This window comes from Saccostrea cucullata, unplaced genomic scaffold (genome assembly GCF_032062105.1).
Source record: "Saccostrea cucullata isolate Sc308-1 unplaced genomic scaffold, CSIRO_AGI_Scuc_v1 ctg9856, whole genome shotgun sequence".
Taxonomy (NCBI): domain Eukaryota; kingdom Metazoa; phylum Mollusca; class Bivalvia; order Ostreida; family Ostreidae; genus Saccostrea; species Saccostrea cuccullata.
In genome coordinates, this window is record NW_026932845.1 from 1 (window position 1) to 15000 (window position 15000).

The following is a 15000-nucleotide window of genomic DNA, read 5'->3' on the forward strand; positions in this document are numbered from 1 at the left end:
GGGGAAAAGAATAATAACAAATTGTAAAGCCTGCAAGCAATAAAAATCAAATTTTATTTATAATGAAGTTAAAGAAATCTTTTTATTTTTTGCTGTACAAAAAATCATGTTATTAGGAATTAATTACTGCTGATTTTGTTGTTCGTTTTGTCATTTTTTTTTTAAGATTGAAAATCTTGCAAAATTGTTAAGTCGTACGAAAATTAGATCATCAGAAAGTTATCTCCCTTGCCTTGAACAGCATTTCAACCAATGAAATAATTGAAAATTTTCTCATCATGCATTTTCTACCAATCACAAAAGAGAGGAAGTGCATAGTCCGAAGACTGTAAAAAACTTCAACTATACAATACCGTCTTCCAAGGAAGACGGTAATCAATCACATGAATTGTTTACGCTGAATGCATCTGTCAAAAAAGATTGTGACGTGATGCAAAACTTCACACTGAATTGAAATTGATAGTATAAATGTATAATTAAAAGTTTAAAACAAAGTCAACACAAAAACAAAAGAGAAAAGAACAAAACTAAACATGTAAAAGACAACAAAAGCAAAAAGAATGGAAAGACTGCACATCTTGTCAGAATTTCAGTCCAATGTCAAATAAGCCATTAAATATCTGAAGTCCAAAGTCCGGGTGTAATGAAATAGTTAGGTGTTTTGTGAATTTATATACATATATACATGTGTGTATATGCATTCTATACTATCACAGTATAAATTTTCAAAAAAGTAACAATAAAATAAACTCGTAAACAATGTGACACTAAAATAAAACACCAGATATATTAACCTGAAAATCTCCCTACAGTTGTCAGTTTCTGATATAGGAACTCCCTGTCCCTATCATTGACTGGCCTATTTGTTGCCCTAGTAATTTTTGACAAAAGTTGAAAAATGGAGCATAATACAACACTGAATGGTTTTACATATACCATGCTAGCTGCAGATCTGTAGCTTGCTGGTCTGAAAAAATTAGGATGGACGACCAGAGAGATACAGTTCCATCCATTGAAAAAAGTGTATATTGCCCATAAAAAATGTGCTATTTCTCTATTTTTTATATTTTCACTTTTGGGGTACTGTCATTTTTTTAATATTTTGCACCATTCATGAAACAGTCATAATAAATGCATACCTGTAATTTATAAACCTGTCAGGTGCAGGAAAAAGTTCTTCCATCGTCTTAGTTTGACGAGGTGGCGCACTCTTTGGATGCTTAATTCAACTCTGGCGTACATCAGTTTTGCTGACATTTTTGTACCTGTGTCAACATGTTCCATAAATTTACTAAGTTATATTATAGTCTTGGGGCCTAAAGTTAGATTTTATAGTTACAAGTATGCTTATATATGCCAAGGTAGTGGACTTGGAGGTTCCAGGGCACGAATAGTACCCTGCTACCTACAGTCACATGGTGCACTGCACACTTGTATATACGGGGTATATATATTGGTGTGCATGTTTTGATATAATTTCTATTTAACATTAAATTTGGTAAAGCATACCTAAAACAGACCAAGTGAATTTACATATTACATAAATTGCATATAAATTACCCATAGAGAAGAATGCTGGCTTTATGGTGACATTTATCCATCCCATTTACACATTCACAGGTATTCTGTTCAACTGTGTAGTTAGAACCAAGAGTAATCTCATAAAAAAAAAATAACCACCTAGAATTTTACTTATATTACTATCAATTTTAAAAGTAAAAAGCATGTTTACATGGAAACTTGAAAATTGTGGAGAGAGAAAAAAAAAAGAATTGTATATTAATTTATTATTATGTATTAAGACATTGCATAGACGCTTTCAGTCAAGGAAATTCGGAAAGAGGTTTGTTCTGGATTTATTGCATAGGCAGGATAAAACATATATACTTCCAATCGTGTTGTACATTATGCATTATTTCGTGATTTACACAAAAGACTTTAAAAAAAAACTTTTCTTTCTTCCAAAAATCTCAAAGAAATGGGATGAACTTACAGTAACCTGGTAGCTGTGGTCTCGCATGGAGGCTTGGACAATTCCACTTATAAACTGCGCATCTTTGTCATACACAAACTTTAAAACGTGGTCAGATTGTACGGCAGTCTCCGATTTCCGCATAAGTTTCGTTGTACCAGCTGTATAATTTGACCAATATAGAATGGACAACGCCATACCTGCATCATTCGGGACTCCTCGGCTGATTCGGTTTGCCGAATGAGTGGAAAATTTAGCCTGGTACCCTGTCTCATCCTTGCCGAGGCAGTGACGCAGAGTAAACGAAGCAAAACAGGGACAGGGAACCAGGCTATGCGTAGGAATTTGTTCAAAGTTCTCTGCTAAGAACAAATGTATTTTTGATAACTGCACAATAATAATTACAGTACAGTTTATATTCACATGTAATTAATCAGATTATGAGTATAAATTGTTTCAACAGCGATTACAAGTAGATACACTATATTTCAGAACGTCAGTTTAATTTGGCGACTATTGGGTCAACATCCTGTCTTGAACAGGATCCCATAAGCCGGCTATTGCTCTTTGAGCAATAAGCCCGGCTAAAAATTGCTCTTTCAAATTGTTTCAAATAATAATTTGGTAATAAACAAACAGAACCAACATACCACAATTTGGCACAAGCTAATACTTTAACAACCATGGATTTTTCTACAAAAGACAAATACCGTTGTTTCCAAATATTTAAAGTTTTAACAAATTTATTTAGAATAGGTTGCCAAATATCATCATAAGTAACATTATTACCAAATTTAACCCCTAATAATTTACAGTTTTCTACCCATGATATGCCAAAAGGATGGTCCGATCTACTTTTCCATTTCCCCAACCAAATACCCTTCGTCTTTTGTAGATTGAGTTTTGCACCTGAGGCGCGTCCATACAGCGTGCACCAATACAGTACACGCTCTACATGGAGGCGTCACAGATACAAATAGCCAGACTATCGTCAGCGAATAAAGATAATTCAGCCGTTTTAGAAGTACCTGGTAGTTTGATACATGAAATTTTATCATCTTCCCGAATTTTAATGGCGAAAGGTTCTAAAACTAAAATATATAACAATGGGCTCAGGCTACACCCTTGGTGATCCCCCCTACTTAAAGTGATAGGTTCCGAAATATGATTATTGACAATAACTGAGGAACATACTTCATTATATAAAGTTTTTATCCACCGAATAAGAGAAGGTCCAAAGTTATATGCCGTAAGTGTTTGAAAAAGAAAATTATAATTAACCCTATCAATTTATCAAAGGCCTTCTCTTGATCTAAAAAAATAAAAGCCGCCGGGACTTGTTTTTAGGGGTGTGCAATATTACCGGTATATCGGTATATTGCGGTATTATCCACCACGATAATATATCGCGATATGAAAATCAGATACCGATATTTCACGATATTTATAAAAATATATAAAAACCTCCTTTATTGTAGAAACTGTTAAAATAAAACTGGAAACTTCTAAGTCTTTTTCTTTCTCGTTGAAAGAATTCTTCGTCAGTTTCGTTCGGGAGAGAGAAAGAGAGAGGAGAGAGAGAGAGAGAGGGGGTGGAAGCTTTTAATTCACTGTTGCAGTTTTGAATATCTTACTTTGAAATAAAATTACTAATCAATAAGACTTTAAATTAAAATTTATAATGAAGAAAATATATAAAACATTTTACAGGGTGTATACCATATGCATTGCGGTTCTCAAAATCTCACATTGAATCTACACGATCGACATCGCGGTGAAATGTCAAGTTCAATATACATGTACATATTACAAGTAAATGGTCATCCATGTTTTCACTTGTAGCAGTGTTGTTTTAATTATTTTTAATAACTTTCATGCCATTTTAAACACCCTATGCTATAGCAGGAGCATGTATATATTAAAAGAGGCCATTTCCTGATTGTACGTCTTGATGTGAAATTAGGTCGGGTTAGACTAAATTACCAAAACGCACGAAAACAGGTCACAATTTCTTTCTGGTTTTTTAAATTTTATTTTGTAACCACAATAATTTTTTTTTTCATATAGGCCTAATATGTACATTGTTTTAATCTTTAATAACATTTTATGCTACTTCATTAACACCCCCCTCCCCCAAAAAAAGAATTCAATGAAAAAAGATTATATAATCTGTAAAAAATTTTATTTCAATGTGAAAATTCTCCAAGAGAGTTCATCTTGTTTTACTATTTTATCTGGAATTTGATTAAAAGTAAAGTGTTAATTTGGTGTGCAATCAATATCTTATCCCTCCTCCCGCTTTTAAACTTAAAGATAAATTCAAATAGTCTTTGAACTTGACAGCATTTCAAACATTCTGCTCAAATTTATTAATGATAATTAATCTACAATATATTGCAATATATTGCAATATTCAAAGTAAAATATTGCAATATATCGCAATATGGATTTCCTTCGCAATACCCAACTCTACTTGTTTTTGTTCACAATAGTCTATGATGTTCCTCATTAAATGTAAATTATCAAAAATGGTGCGCACTGGCACGGAGCAGGTTTGATCAGTGTGTACAATATGTTCTACAACCTTTTTGACTCTATTTGTTATAACTTTAGAAATTAATTTATAATCATAATTTAACAAAGAAATAGGTCTATAATTCTTAACATTTTCCGAGTTCTCTGGATCTTTACAAATTAAAGTAATATAAGATAGTTTTTGGGAATCGGACAAATGCCCTTCTTTAAAAGCTTCATTTGCCACAATAATTAAAGGATCTAAAAGTATGTCACTAAATGCAGAATAAAATTCTTTTGTTAAACCTTCAGGGCCGGGTGATTTATTATGTTCCCCAAACGGAGTTTGGGAACATATTGTTTTTACTCGGTTTCTTATTATTATGTTCCCCAAACGAAGTTTGGGAACATATTGTTTTTACTCTGTTTCTTATTATTAGGGTCTTCCGTCTTCAGCGGAAGACCCTTCTACTATTCTTATGTTTCTTTTTCAATTTTCTTATTATTATTATTATTCTTTTTCTCTGCACAAATTTTGTGCAGAAGATTTCTCAGAGATGGCTTGATCGATTTGCTTCAAATTTTCAGGGTTGATGTAGGATCATCTGAAGTTTATACCATTTTTTCATTTTTTCGAAAATCACTTCCGGTCTAGAGTTATCGCCCTTTTCTTAAAATTCAGCTGACCTCCTTGTCTGTGACAGAACTCAATAACGGCTTAAGCTAGAGCGTTGAAATTTTCAGTGATAATAGAGGACATGTTGCCATGTTGCACCTGGGTCAGGATATTTTCCGGAAGTTTCTAGTATGGAAGCTCGGTAGGGGTCAAAATTTAGGACACGAATCATGACTGATTTTTAAAGACATTTTGCTTTATATCTTTTAAAGTATAATTATTTTGTTAAAACATACTGAACATCATTTGTGCAGAACATCGAGAGCTTTCATATTATACCAAGAAAAAAGCGCTGACTCATCACATTAAGGGCAAAAAGGGGCCAGAAGTCTTTAATCGATAACTCTTTAACAATCAATATTTTGGTATATATTACTGAACAAAAAATGTTTAGCTTAACAATCTACAACTATATATTATGATATTCATGTCGTATGGTACATAATCAGGGGCCACAAGGGGCCAGAATTCAAAATCTTTGATGCTTTATATCTCGAAAGGGAGAAATATTTTGATAAGCAATATTGAACAAAAGATGCTCAAAATAATGTTCTGAACAATATGCAACCTTTCATTTTTTGCTAAACGTCCCCATTAAGGAGTTTAAGGGTTGGCCCCTAAATATTTCTTTTGCTAATATCTCAAAAACGAAAAAGAATTTCTGAATAGTTATTGAACAAAAAATGTTCAAAATCAAAAGATCTTTAAGATGAGATCCCGAAAAAGGGGCTGGGCACTCGAATTAGGGGCCAAGAGGGGCCAAAAGTCTTCAATCGATAACTCTTTATCAGTTAATATTTTGTAATACATTACTGAAACAAAGATGTTTATCTCAACCATCTACAGTTATATATTATGGTAATTGTGTCGTATGTTACATAATTAGGGGCCACAAGGGGCCAGAATGCTAAATCTTTGATGCTTTATACCATGAAAGGGAGAAATATTTTGATAAGCAATATTGAACAAAAGATATTCAAAATAATTTTCTGAACAATATGCAACCTTTTATTTTTTGCTAAACGTCCCCATTAAGGAGTTTAAGGGTTGGCCCCTAAATATTTCTTTTGCAAATAACTCAAAAACGAAAAAGAATTTCTGAATAATTATTGAACAAAAAATGTTAAAAATCAAAAGATCTTTAAGATGAGATCCCGAAAAAGGGGCTGGGCACTCGAATTAGGGGCCAAGAGGGGCCAAAAGTCTTCAATCGATAACTCTTTATTAGTTAATATTTTGTAATACATTACTGAAGCAAAGATGTTTATCTCAACCATCTACAGTTATATATTATGGTTTTTATGTCGTATGTTACATAATTAGGGGCCACAAGGGGCCAGAATGCTAAATCTTTGATGCTTTATATCATGAAAGGGAGAAATATTTTGATAAGCAATATTGAACAAAAGATGTTCAAAATAATGTTCTGAACAATATGCAACCTTTCATTTTTTGCTAAACGTCCCCATTAAGGAGTTTAAGGGTTGGCCCCTAAATATTTCTTTTGCAAATAACTCAAAAACGAAAAAGAATTTCTGAATAACTATTGAACAAAAAATGTTCAAAATCAAAAGATCTTTAAGATGAGATCCCGAAAAAGGGGCTGGGCACTCGAATTAGGGGCCAAGAGGGGCCAAAAGTCTTCAATCGATAACTCTTTATTAGTTAATATTTTGTAATACATTACTGAAGCAAAGATGTTTATCTCAACCATCTACAGTTATATATTATGGTTTTTATGTCGTATGGTACATAAATAGGGGCCACAAGGGGCCAGAATGCTAAATCTTCGATGCTTTATATCATGAAAGGGAGAAATATTTTGATAAGCAATATTGAACAAAAGATGTTCAAAATAATGTTCTGAACAATATGCAACCTTTTATTTTTTGCTAAACGTCCCCATTAAGGAGTTTAAGGGTTGGCCCCTAAATATTTCTTTTGCAAATAACTCGAAAACGAAATAGAATTTCTGAATAGTTGTTGAACAAAAAATGTTCAAAATCAAAAGATCTTTCAGATGAGATCCCGAAAAAGGGGCTGGGCACTCGAATTAGGGGCCAAGAGGGGCCAAAATCTTCAATCATAACTCTTTAAGTATATATTTTGTAATACATTTCAAAGATGTTTATCTCGCATCTACAGTTATATATTATGGTTTTTATGTCGTATGTTACATAATTAGGGGCCAGAATGCTAAATCTTTGATGCTTTATATCTCGAAAGGGAGAAATATTTTGATAAGCAATATTGAACAAAAGATGTTCATAATAATGTTCTGAACAATATGCAACCTTTCATTTTTTGCTAAACGTCCCCATTAAGGAGTTGAAGGGTTGGCCCCTAAATATTTCTTTTGCTAATATCTCAAAAAAAGAATTTCTGAATAGTTGTTGAACACAAAATGTTCAAAATCTTAAGAGCTTTAAGATGATATGAATAAAAAGGGCTGATTCCTAAAAATAGGGGGCGTAAGGGGCTCTAATTTTCGATAACTCTTTAATGTTCAATGTCTTTTTACATTGTGGTAAATCATTATTTTGAAACAGAAATCTTAATATCTCTTTTGTTTAATGATGAAATGCTTTGAAATTTATAACATAAACATGTATTAGGATGTTCTACAATATGATATAAAAAAAATTTCATGAAATCACGCGCATGCACGTGCGCTGCAATCTGATTGGCTGAAACTTTAAATGACTATAACTCCCTTGGTTTTCAACCAAACAGCATGGGAATTAGAACATAGATAGACATAAAGGACTCCTACAAGATGGTATGGTCACCATTCACATGCATGCACGTGCGTGCACGTGCGCTTTGCTCTGATTGGTTGAAACAAAAATCTCAATATCTTTTCTGTTTTTTTACAAAATGCTTTGAAATTTAAAACATGGGCATACTTTAAGATGTCCTACAATATGATATATAATAATTGTCATGAAAACATGTGCATGCACGTGCGCTGCAATCTGATTGGCTTAAACTTTAAATGGCTATAACTCCCTTGTTTTTCAACCAAACAGGATGGGATTAAGAACATAGACAGACATAATGGACTCCTACAAGAAGGTATGGTCATCATTCACGTGCGTGCACGTGCATATGAGTAAAATAGTGTAGACAAGATGATATCGTCAGTACGCTCATGCAATCACATGTGCACGCCTGCATTGCTTAAATTTAAAATACTTGGTATACTTTTGGGAAAACGTTGTTTACGTCTTAAATGCATAGATTTTGCCCTCTTTAATGAAACTTACAGGGAATATGGCACGAGAAGGGAGTTGGGGAGCGTTTGGGGAACATCTGTAACGGTTCCCGTTACAATTAGCACTAGTTATTATGTCGCCCCGAACGAAGTCGGGGACGACATATTGATATTGTACGCATGTTTTTTTTATCCAGGCTGTTTCTCGGAGATGGCTGGGACAATCTTCCTGAAACTTTCCTCAAAGGACGATCACTGGTTGTAGTTGTGCAGTGAGGTCGTTCAGTTCCAATATGTCTACCGTTGCCATGGAAACCTGTAAAAAGCGACAAATTTTGTCCGAGAGTGTTCTCTCTGGTCCCTTAAACGTTCGTCATGAAACTTTTCTTATTTTAAGGATTAGTATCTGTAGTTCTGCAACTCGTATTTAAAATTTTCATATAATCGATTATTGCCATGGAAACCGGGTGAAAGTAAAAATTCTTTAATTTCGATTTTCTCAATAACTACTCAGGCAATCGTTTTGAAACTTTCAATGTTTATTCCTTGCAATGTGTCAAAGTGATTTCTACTTTCAAAATAATTGTAATGAGTCGCTCACGGTTGCCATAGAAACGAAACAGAAAAAAAGATTCAGATGTACACATGTGTTCTCCAAGGTCTAGGTCAAAGGGTCAAAGTTCGTCGTATCCAATAAAAGTTCTTTTCACAAGGATTACATATTTGAAATACGAAAGCCCTAGTACTTACCGTTCAAACGTTATGGCTATTTACTATGTTCAAGACGACCCCCCCCCCTTTTTTTTTTTGAAGCACACAGCCAAGTAGAATACACAGATATAACATATACAACTTACAAGTAACTTTTTAAAATCTTCATTCATAAAATTCAGTTCCCGTCATGTGATATTTTGCCATCATTCATTCTCCTTCTGTTTTGTCTCTTGAATTTATAAATATTTTATTTTATCTATATAAAAAAAAATAACGATTGTCAGCTGCATTTATTATCATTTCGCGTTTTCTTGTATATCTATCACTTGTATATTATTCATTTCATTAGATAGTGCAAGTATAAATTAAAAAATTGGTACGTCATTTCCATAGTTTTTATTCATTCATAAATTCTTTGATCCGCTCCTGATGGTTCGCAAAGCCTTGATCACCACTGTATACAAAACATTCATCTCGCCGAAAATGTTCATGATTCCGCTAAACTGAGAAAGTTCACACATGATTTATCATCTCATAACACACATCAGCTCTCTGCAATGCAGAAATGCTCGAATTGAAGGGGAAAATTCAGGAGTTATTGATGAGAAAAATTCAGGAGTTATTATGTCGCCCCGAACGAAGTCGGGGACGACATATTGATATTGTACGCATGTTTTTTTTATCCAGGCTGTTTCTCGGAGATGGCTGGGACAATCTTCCTGAAACTTTCCTCAAAGGACGATCACTGGTTGTAGTTGTGCAGTGAGGTCGTTCAGTTCCAATATGTCTACCGTTGCCATGGAAACCTGTAAAAAGCGACAAATTTTGTCCGAGAGTGTTCTCTCTGGTCCCTTAAACGTTCGTCATGAAACTTTTCTTATTTTAAGGATTAGTATCTGTAGTTCTGCAACTCGTATTTAAAATTTTCATATAATCGATTATTGCCATGGAAACCGGGTGAAAGTAAAAATTCTTTAATTTCGATTTTCTCAATAACTACTCAGGCAATCGTTTTGAAACTTTCAATGTTTATTCCTTGCAATGTGTCAAAGTGATTTCTACTTTCAAAATAATTGGAATGAGTCGCTCACGGTTGCCATAGAAACGAAACAGAAAAAAAGATTCAGATGTACACATGTGTTCTCCAAGGTCTAGGTCAAAGGGTCAAAGTTCGTCGTATCCAATAAAAGTTCTTTTCACAAGGATTACATATTTGAAATACGAAAGCCCTAGTACTTACCGTTCAAACGTTATGGCTATTTACTATGTTCAAGACGACCCCCCCCCCTTTTTTTTTGAAGCACACAGCCAAGTAGAATACACAGATATAACATATACAACTTACAAGTAACTTTTTAAAATCTTCATTCATAAAATTCAGTTCCCGTCATGTGATATTTTGCCATCATTCATTCTCCTTCTGTTTTGTCTCTTGAATTTATAAATATTTTATTTTATCTATATAAAAAAAAATAACGATTGTCAGCTGCATTTATTATCATTTCGCGTTTTCTTGTATATCTATCACTTGTATATTATTCATTTCATTAGATAGTGCAAGTATAAATTAAAAAATTGGTACGTCATTTCCATAGTTTTTATTCATTCATAAATTCTTTGATCCGCTCCTGATGGTTCGCAAAGCCTTGATCACCACTGTATACAAAACATTCATCTCGCCGAAAATGTTCATGATTCCGCTAAACTGAGAAAGTTCACACATGATTTATCATCTCATAACACACATCAGCTCTCTGCAATGCAGAAATGCTCGAATTGATGGTGGCATGTCAGATTCGTTTTTCGGTAGAACCTCTAAAATGAAAGTGAAAGAGGGAAATTTCAGAGTTCCCACTGGCGTTACAATACACAAAATAATTCGGCTGATCTTCTTCATAAATTACATTTCCCAAGCTTTTATGATAGGAAAGATACTGCCAATTAACAAGTATGAGGCTCAGTTCAGTACATCTGCCAGATTTCGTTTATGCAAGTCTGCAAATTGAGGAACTTGTAATTTTCCTGCACTACTTTCTTCTCCTACCGATTCTAAAAATAATGAGAGTGATGTACCGAATTAAGGTCTTCCGTTTCCAATGGAAAGGACTGATATAACTCAAAGGTTTTCAAACTTAGCTTATGGACTTTTGTTTTAGTGATGATAAAAATGAAAGTCTTGTCTAATACGGGGCGACATATGCTATTGCTTGCAATAGCAGACTTTCTAGTTATTATGTTCCCCAAACGAAGTTGGGGAACATATTGTTTTTACTCTGTTTCTTATTATTATTATTATTATTATTATTATTATTATTCTTTTTTCTTCTTATTTCTTCTCCGGTACTTTTTTGTCCGGAAGTGTTCTCAGAAACTGTTCACCAAACTAAGTTAAAACCTTTTTAGGGTTAGTAGGCATGTTGTGTAGATGTGCCGAACGAAGGTCATTTTGCGCGCATACGCATGCACGTGCGGGCGCGTGCAATGCGTAAAATGACTGAAATATTTAATATGGTTGTAACTTTTATATTTTTTGATAAAATGTTTTGAAACTCATTATATAAAGATAGATAAGTTGTGTAGATAAGATGACATGGTCAAATTTGCATGAACGCACGCGCATGCACGTGCGCTTTGCTCTGATTGGCTGAAACAGAAATCTGAATATCTTTTTTGTTTTATGATGAAATGCTTTGACATTTATAACATAGACATGCATTAGGATGTACTACAATATGATATATAAAATTTTTCATGAAATCACGCGCATGCGCGTGCGCTGCAATCTGATTGGCTGAAACTTTAAATGAGTATAACTCCCTTGGTTTTCAACCAAACAGCATGGGATTTACAACATAGATAGACATAAAGGACTCCTACAGGATGGTATGGTCTCCATTCACATGCATGCACGTGTGTGCACGTGTGCTTTGATCTGATTGGCTGAAACAAAAATCTTAATATCTTTTCTGTTTTTTTTTACAAAATGCTTTGAAATTAAGATCTGCAATATGATATACAAAAAAAATCAAGAAATCACGCGCATGCACGTGTGCTGCGATCTGATTGGCTGAAACTTTAAATGACTATAACTCCCTTGTTTTTCAACTAAACAGGATGGGATTAAGAACATAGACAGACATAATGGACTCCTACAAGAAGGTATGGTCATCATGCACGTGCGTGCTCGTGCATATGAGTAAAATAGTGTAGACAAGATGATATCGTCATTACGTTCACACAATCACATGCGCACGACTACATTGCTTAAATTTTAAATACTTGGTATACTTTTGAGAAAACGTTGTTTACGTCTTAAATGCATAGATTTTGCCTTCTTTAATGAAACTTACAGGGAATATGGCACGAAAAGGGAGTTGGGGAGCGTTTGGGGAACATCTGTAACGGTTCCCGTTACAATTAGCACTAGTTAAGGTCTTCCGTCTTCACGGAAGACCTTATAGTTATTCTACTGTTTCTTATTATTATTATTATTATTCTTATTTTTTTTCCCAAAATTTTGTGCACGCGATTTCTCAGCAACTATTCGGCGGATTTCTATGAAATTTTCAGGAATTATGCGCAATAAGATGAACTTGATACATTTTTAAGGAAATTTGGAAATTTGCTTCTGGTGCCAAGTTATGGGCAATTTCCTGATTTTAAAATGCAATTTTGTCGCCCTTTTTTTTCGAAAATGGCTAAAGATATGACCTGGAGACTTATTGGAGACAATAGTTCGTGACTTTGTGGTTTGCAGAATCACCTTTTTGTGCGTCGTCATTTCTTCCGGTTGTTACGAGATGCAAATTTAAAAAAACCGTATTTTCTAACTTTTTTGTTTTTCAGTATTTTTCATTTATTTTTGGTTTGTTAATAGAAACCCTCCTCATAATGCTTACTATATAATTTGTTTGAATGTTGATCAATCTAAACTCTAGATATTAGCATTCAAAAATCTGAAGCGGGTCCAAAATGGCGGCTGTCTCTGTCAACGCCGACATTTCGCAATAGGGATTTACGGAGGCAGCCGAGCGTTTGCTTGAATGAAAGTAACATAAGGATAAATGAAATGTATAGGAATACTTGGATAGTCACGTCGTAGTTACGTTGCAGTTCTGTGTCAAACTAACGTCTTCTATAATTGGTTTTGGCTAGTTCCCAAAGTTGAAAAAGAAAAGACTAAATGTGCAAATGAAATTCGATACCTAATATCTTTTGTGCACCACGGAAAATAGATCTCATCATATTTATAAGTAATACTTTCTCAAAAAAGAATACTGATTAAATTTGTCAGTAGAAATCTTAACCACTGTTTTTCCTATGGACACTTGTGTCATATTAAACTTATAAATAAGACAAAAATAAGAAGACGATTTTTTTAAAGATCGCTTCATGGAGTTTATTTTAGCATTCTTGTCTCAAAGACCTGATTAAAGTTATTGAGCATAAATGATATCTGATTCCTTGACCGTCGTAGGGCGAGCCATGTTTTTCGGCGAAACGTTTCAACCTTTTTCAATTAACTAATCGGGATAGTTCACTTTGGGGATAAACAGAAATTGAAAAAAGTTAGAAATTCATAACCGTTTCACCGCTTTAGTGTTACAGGCATATATACCATATGGAATTTGTAAAATGTGTTAAATATACTTTCTAAACCTCGAATCTTAGGCTATAAGAACGTTCTTTTTTTTAATTTCATTGAACCTATCACACCTATTTACTAGAACATTCCAAAGAAAAGGAGCGAAGATTAAACTCGTGGCGTTTGGTGCTAAATTTTGAATAGTGACCCGCCTTTCATAATTTTAAAAGAGAATCACTGTTTCGTAAATATATATAAATAGATTTAGAGAAGAGGTCCCGATAGCGTAATATTTAGTGCCGTCGGAATTTCATGCTGGCGACATGGGTTCAATTCTTCTTGTGTGCAATTTTTTTTTTACTTTTTCAGCTCGATTTTACGTTTTCTTTCTGGAATCGGACGGAAGACCTCTCGTTGCTCGCAACGAGTTTCTCATCTAGTTATTATTATTATTCTTTTTTTTCTTCTTTGTTCTCCGGTACTTTTTTGTCCGCGAGTGTTCTCAGAAACTGTTCACCCAACTAAGTTAAAACCTTTTTAGGGTTAATAGGTGTCAAGTGTAGGTGTGCACAACGAAGGTCATTTTGCGCGCATACGCATGCACGTGCGTGCGCGTGAAATGAGTGAAATGACTGATATACTTATTATAGCCATAACTTTTACATTTTTTATTGAAATGCTTTGAAACTCATTCTATAAGGATATATTAATAGTCTAGATAATATGACATGGTCAAATTAGCACGAACTCACGTGCATGCACGTGCGCTTCCCTCTGATTGGCTGAAACAAAGATTTCAATATCTCTTTTGTTTTTTGACGAAATGCTTTGAAATTTTAAACATAGTCATGCATTAGGATATACTACAATATAATATATAGCAGGTATCATGAAAACACGCGCATGCACGTGCGCTGCAATCTGATTGGCTTAAACTTTAAATGGGTATAACTCCTTTGATTTTCAACCAAACAGGATGGGATTTAGAACATAGATAGACATCGTGGATTCCTACAAAAAGGTAACGTCATCATGCACATGCATGCACGTGCATGCACGTGAGATGGGTAAAATAAAAAATACACTTGATGAAGCGTATTTTTTAATACTTTTGGATTAAATGCTTTATTATTTTATTATATCAATGTATATAGATAGTGTAGACAAGAGAATATGGTCATTACGCACATGCATTTACATGTGCACGCGTGCAAATGCTAAAATTTGAATATACTCGGTATAATTCAGGGAAACGTTGTTAAAGTGTAAAATGCATAGAGTTTGTCGTTTTTAATGAAGCTTAAAGGGAGTATGGCACCAAAAGG